Raw genomic sequence first — 6,000 nt, 5'->3', positions numbered from 1 at the left:
CCACCAGAGCCACCACTGAATCACATGTATCAGCCTCGGGTTGATCAATTTCAAGGAGGCAGATGGGGACCAACTGTGCAGGCTACCACGTTCGAGCTGAAGCCGAGATTGATAAACATGGTGCAAGCTGAACAGTTTAGTGGAACGGCTTCTGAAAATCTGCATGCTCACATTACTCAGTTTCTAGATATCTGCGACACTATTAAGCAGAATGGAGTGCCACCAGATGCCATCAGAATGAAGATGTTTGGATTCTCTCTCAGGGACAGAGCGAAGGAGTGGTTCAAGAGTTTGGACAGAGGTGCTATTACTGGATGGGAGGATTTGTGTAGAGCTTTTCTGGCAAAATACTTTCCTGCTTCTAAAGCTCAGAAAATCATTGCGGAGATTTCTCACTTTTCCCAGCTAGGAGATGAGACCATTCATGATGCCTGGGAAAGATTTCGTGAGCTGCTCAGGAACTGTCCACAACATGGTTTCACGGAGGATCAGCAGATCATTCACTTTTATAATGGTTTGACTGGTTTAACAAAAAGTATGGTGGATGCTACTGCAGGTGGATGTCTTCTTCATAGAAATACAAAGGAGGCTTATCGTGTGATAGAAGAGATGGCCTCCAATAGTTATCAATGGCCGAATGAAAGAAATTCTACGAGAAGAATTGCAGCTGTACATGAGGAGAGAGATGATTTTAAGGAGAAATATGAAGCTCTTCAAAAGCAGTATGAGTTGGAGAGAAAAGCACTACTAGCAAAAATTCCTCAGCAGCCGATTTTATCTGATGTGTCACAGTTTGAAGAAGCTAATTATGTCCAGCGGCAGTACCAATTCAATAGACCGAACTATCAGGGACATCAGGGCGGAAATCCACCGTATCATCCCAATAATAGAAATCACCCAAATTTTTCCTATTCAAATCCCAATAATGCTTTGCAGCCTCCACCTGGGTTTTCTGTGTCTAGTGGAGGAGTTGTCAATGAGCCGAAGAAGGAGTCACTTGAGGAGATGGTGAAGCAAGTGTTGGTGAAGGTCACCGGGATGGAGGCAAACTCGGCAAACATGGGGACCAAAATTTTCAGCATGGAGCAAAATTTTTCAGCACTTTCTAAGCAAGTGCAAATATTGGAGACCCAGGTTGGTCAGATAGCCAACCAAGCAGCTGCACAGCACACCCCAGGAAAGTTTCCTAGCAACACTGAGATCAATCCTAAAAATCAGTGTAATGCGATTCATTTAAGAAGCGGGACTCAGTATCAGAATCATCTAGAGCAGCAGGATGGCAAGGAAAAATGATTTGGAGACGATTGTATGCGATTTGCCGTCTACTTCTATGGCGTCGAGTTCTTCTGCCGTTAAGGAGCCTATTCCTACTCCCACATTTCCCAGGCCAGAGTACAAGCCTGTAGCGCCTTTCCCGAATCGCCTGGCAAAGCCAAAGATGGATGAAAAGTTAGCCAAGTTCATGGAGATGTTTTCAAAGCTTCACATCAACATTCCTTTACTTGATGCTTTGAGAGATATGACAGGCTATGCCAAGTTCCTCAAGGATGCAGTCTCCAACAAGAAGAAGTTGGGGAAATATGAGACGATTAATCTATCCGAGGAATGCAGTGCTGTGCTACAAAGAAAGCTACCATTGAAGCAGAAGGATCCTGGCAGCTTTACTATCGCTTGTGTGATTGGAAGGCATAATTTCTCCCGCGTTCTTTGTGATTTAGGGGCAAACATCAATTTGATGCCTCTCTCTATTTTCAACCGGCTGGAGATTGGAGATATCAAGCCTACCTCTATTGCACTGCAGATGGCAGATCGTTCCCTTACTTATCCCAAGGGAATTGTGGAGGATGTTCTAGTGCAGGTGGAGCAGTTTATTTTTCCTGCAGATTTCGTAGTTTTGGACATGCCGGAGGACAAAAATACTCCATTGATCTTGGGGCGTCCGTTTCTAGCTACGGGCCGTGCGTTGATAGATGTGCAAGAGGGAGATCTGACTTTCCGCGTCAATGATGAAAAGATGACGTTGTCCATTTATGATGCGATGAAGAAGCCAGCTGAGCCACAACTTGAGGAATGCAATTTAATTGAGGCTGTAGTGGATTTTCCTGCAGCTGTAGAGGATCCTTTGGAGGAGTACATCACACAGTCTTTATATCCTTACTCCGAGCTTGATGAGGCGTGTGATGAGATTTTGGATTATATTGCAGAGCTTGAAACCGTAGAGAGCCATCCCATCGATCATGTGCCTTACATGGATATTCACAAACCTGTTGATGGGGGAAGCAAGTCGATGGAAAAGGGAGCTGATTTACCTGCACCAGCTGCAGCTGCAGCTGCACCCAAACTAGAGCTGAAGCCACTTCCCGAGCATTTGAGGTATCAATTTTTGGGTGAGAATGAGACCTTTCCTGTTATTGTGTCTGCTTATTTTTCTCCGTTGGAGTTGGAGAAGTTGATGCGAGTTTTGAGGAAGTACAAGTCTGCTATAGGATGGTCTATTTCTGACATCAAAGAAATTAGTCCTTCTATTTGCATGCATCATATTTTGTTGGAGCAGGAATATAAACCTAAGGTGCAGCCACAAAGACGTTGAAATCCGGCTATGCAAGAGGTGGTGAGAAAGGAGGTGCTCAAGTGGTTGGATGCAGGTATCATATATGCCATCTCTGATAGTGAGTGGGTGAGTCCGACTCAAGTGGTCTCTAAGAAAAGAGGCATGACTGTGGTTAAGGATGAGAGAGATGAGCTCATAGCTACGAGGCTGGTCACAGGATGGCGCGTGTGCATTGATTATCGAGCTTTGAATTCAGCCACACATAAGGATCACTTTCTATTGCCATTTATTGATAAGATGCTTGACCGTTTGGCAGGATATGAGTACTACTGTTTCTTGGATGGGTACTCGGGCTACAATCAAATAATGATAGCCCCGGAGGATTAGCATAAGACTGCATTTACTTGTCCCTATGGCATCTTTGCTTTTAGGAGGATTTCTTTTGGTCTCTGCAATGCTCCTGCCACTTTTCAACGCTGCATGATGGCGATTTTCCATGGTTTGATTGAGAACATTATGGAGGTATTTATGGATGACTTTTCTGTTTTTGGCTCCTCCTTTGATAATTATTTGGACAATCTTGCTCAAGTGTTGCAGCGTTGTGAGGAGACGGCACTCGTGCTCAATTGGGAAAAGTGCCACTTCATGGTTCGTGAGGGCATTGTTTTGGGGCATAAGGTTTCTGCCCAAGGTTTGGAGGTGGATCGTGCTAAGATCGTGGCTATTGAAAAGTTGCCGCCTCCTACTTCTATGAAATCTGTGCAGAGCTTTCTTGGGCATGCAGGATTTTATAGGCGCTTCATCAAAGATTTCTCCAAGCTGTCCAAGCCGCTCTGTGCTTTGCTTGAAAAGGATGTGAAATTTGTCTTCACCGATGAGTGCCGCGTCTCCTTTGAGAAGTTGAAAGCAGCGCTGATTTCTACGCCAGTGTTGATTACGCCGGATTGGAGTGCGTCGTTTGAGTTGATGTGCGATGCTAGTGATTGGGCCGTGGGAGCTGTGTTGGGGCAAAAGAGAGATAAGTTGTTCAAAGTAATTTACTACACTAGTAAAACTTTGAATTCTGCTCAAATGAATTACACTACCACAAATAAGGAGCTGCTAGCTGTGGTGTATGCTTTTGATAAGTTCCGTTCTTATTTGATTGGAACTCATTCAATTGTCTACACTGATCATGCCGCCATCCACTACTTGTTCACGAAGAAGGACTCAAAGCCCCGTTTGATTCGTTGGATTTTGTTGCTTCAAGAGTTTGATATGGAGATTCGTGATCGAAAGGGGTGTGAGAATGTGGTAGCCGACCACTTATCTCGTTTAGAGAATCCGATCGAGGGAGATGATCCGAAGATGGCCATCAATGAGTCTTTTCCCGATGAGCAAATTTGGGCGGTGTTATTTAAGGATCCTTGGTATGCCGATTATGTCAATTTCTTGGTTATTGGAGTTCTTCTCGAGGGGATATCGCACTATCAAAAGAAGAAGTTCCTCCATGATGTCAAGTTTTATTATTGGGAGGATCCTTACTTATACCGGAGGTGCGCCAATGGCTTTATTCGGCGATGTGTTAGAGAGCATGAATAGCCAAAGATCATTGAGGAGTGTCATAGCTCACCTAGCGGAGGTCACTTTGCTGCCAACCGCACGGCCATGAAGGTAAATCATAGCGGTTTTTATTGGCCTTCAATTTTCGCAGATTGCCATGCTTTTGTGAAGTCTTGTGATCGATGCCAGCGCATGGGCAACATTACCAAGCGGGATGAGATTCCACAAAACATCATTGTATAGGTGGAGCTGTTTGATGTTTGGGGAATTGACTTCATGGGTCATTTCCCTCCTTCATGTGGTTTTTCCTATATATTGCTTGCTGTGGAGTATGTGTCTAGATGGGTGGAGGCGATCCCAACTGTTACCAATGATTCCAAGGTAGTCATCAAATTCTTGCAAAAGAATATTTTTACTCGGTTCGGAGCACCGAGAGCGTTGCTTAGTGATGGGGGGTCGCACTTCAACAACAAGTTACTAGCAAGCGTGTTGGCAAAGTATGGAGTAAAGCACAAGGTGACGACTCCATATCATCCTCAAGCTAATGGGCAGGCGGAGTTAGCCAATCGAGAGATCAAACAGATTTTGGAGAAGAGCGTCGCAAATCGGAAAGATTGGGCAAAGCACTTGGATGATGCTCTTTGGGCGTATCGCACTGCCTACAAGACTCCAATTGGTATGTCTCCCTATCAACTTGTTTTTGGCAAATCATGTCATTTACCTGTTGAGATTGAGCACAAGGCATATTGGGAATCTTGTGGAATATCCTAATCCTTATTTTGATGATACCAAAATTCATAGGTCGTATTTGTAATAGACTAGAATTGTTTTGAACTCAAGTGTTAGAGTTCGGTTCTAGTTTAGCTTGCAGTGTCGAAGACTGAAGAACGAAGGACTGAAGACTGAAGACTGCAGATACCAACTGAAGTATCAGTTGAAGAATCAGTTAGGAACTGATTACTTAATGCGCGCAATGGACTGATACTAAAGTCAAGTATCAGTTGAACATTCCTCCTAGGACTGATCTTCCAACGTTCAGAGGAAGCCACGTACTCACAAAGTACAACCGCATTAAATGCAGAGATCTTAGGATCTTATCTCTGCAGAGGTCATTCCTATCTGGTGGATACTTTTCAGAGACGTCACATCTCCTGTCCATCAAGAGAGCCGTTTCCACCCAGACAAGGAACCTCGAAGATTGAAGCCTCAGCCCAAATTTGAATTGCTCTCCAACGGAAGAAATCTTGATGACGTTCTACGCCAACGGATCTATTCAAGAGTTCTCCTACAAATAGCGCTCGAGGATCACTTCAACCTTCACCGATTCAACGACATAAGCTGGAGCTCTGCCGAAATTGCTACTCAGCCTAAAGCTTAACCTCCCCAAGCTTGAATCGAAGAAGAGAATTCCAAAGCCAAAATCAGTCACTGCTGATTACATATATTCTCTTAGACCTTAGGCGAACCTCTGTTTACCCAAAAGCCAAAGGTCAAACTTGCTTCAAAGAACTTGTTCTTTGTAGCATAGTTGGCACTCGTTCAAACCTCCCCCCAAAAGAGTGTTTGAGTGATTCGGAGTTCAGGAAGGTACTCTGACTCTGAGTGAGAAGTCTTAGCACAGGTTGTGCTGAGCAGAGAAATCCGACGCGAGTGAAGCGTGGGTACTAAAGAAGGGTTTTCTTCAGTGGTACGGTTGTGTGCACCCGGCAAGCACACAGTTTGGTTTGCAGTACACCTGTTAAGCACTTGCGGAGTGGATTGTTGGTCTGATCAACCGACCGTGGATGTAGGAAAGGGTTTTTTCCGAACCACGTAAAAGTCTCTGTGTTGTTTACAGCTTTCAGTTTTACATTCTTACTTGTGTTATTTCAATTGATAAACTGAACACTGATTAACTGCAAAGAGAA

General features: G+C 44.3%; 1 non-coding gene across 1 annotated transcript; it reads right to left on the bottom strand.

The window, feature by feature from the left end:
- Positions 1-372: 372 nt before the first annotated feature.
- Positions 373-479, bottom strand: LOC131007352 (small nucleolar RNA R71). Its single transcript, XR_009096056.1, has one exon. It is a non-coding gene; the product is annotated as a small nucleolar RNA R71 (small nucleolar RNA).
- Between the last annotated feature and the right edge of the window lie 5,521 nt (positions 480-6,000).

The sequence above is a fragment of the Salvia miltiorrhiza genome, chromosome 1 (genome assembly GCF_028751815.1).
Source record: "Salvia miltiorrhiza cultivar Shanhuang (shh) chromosome 1, IMPLAD_Smil_shh, whole genome shotgun sequence".
Taxonomy (NCBI): Eukaryota; Viridiplantae; Streptophyta; class Magnoliopsida; order Lamiales; family Lamiaceae; genus Salvia; species Salvia miltiorrhiza.
Note: the sequence above shows the minus strand (reverse complement) of the source record. Positions and strands in the feature narration are given on the sequence as shown.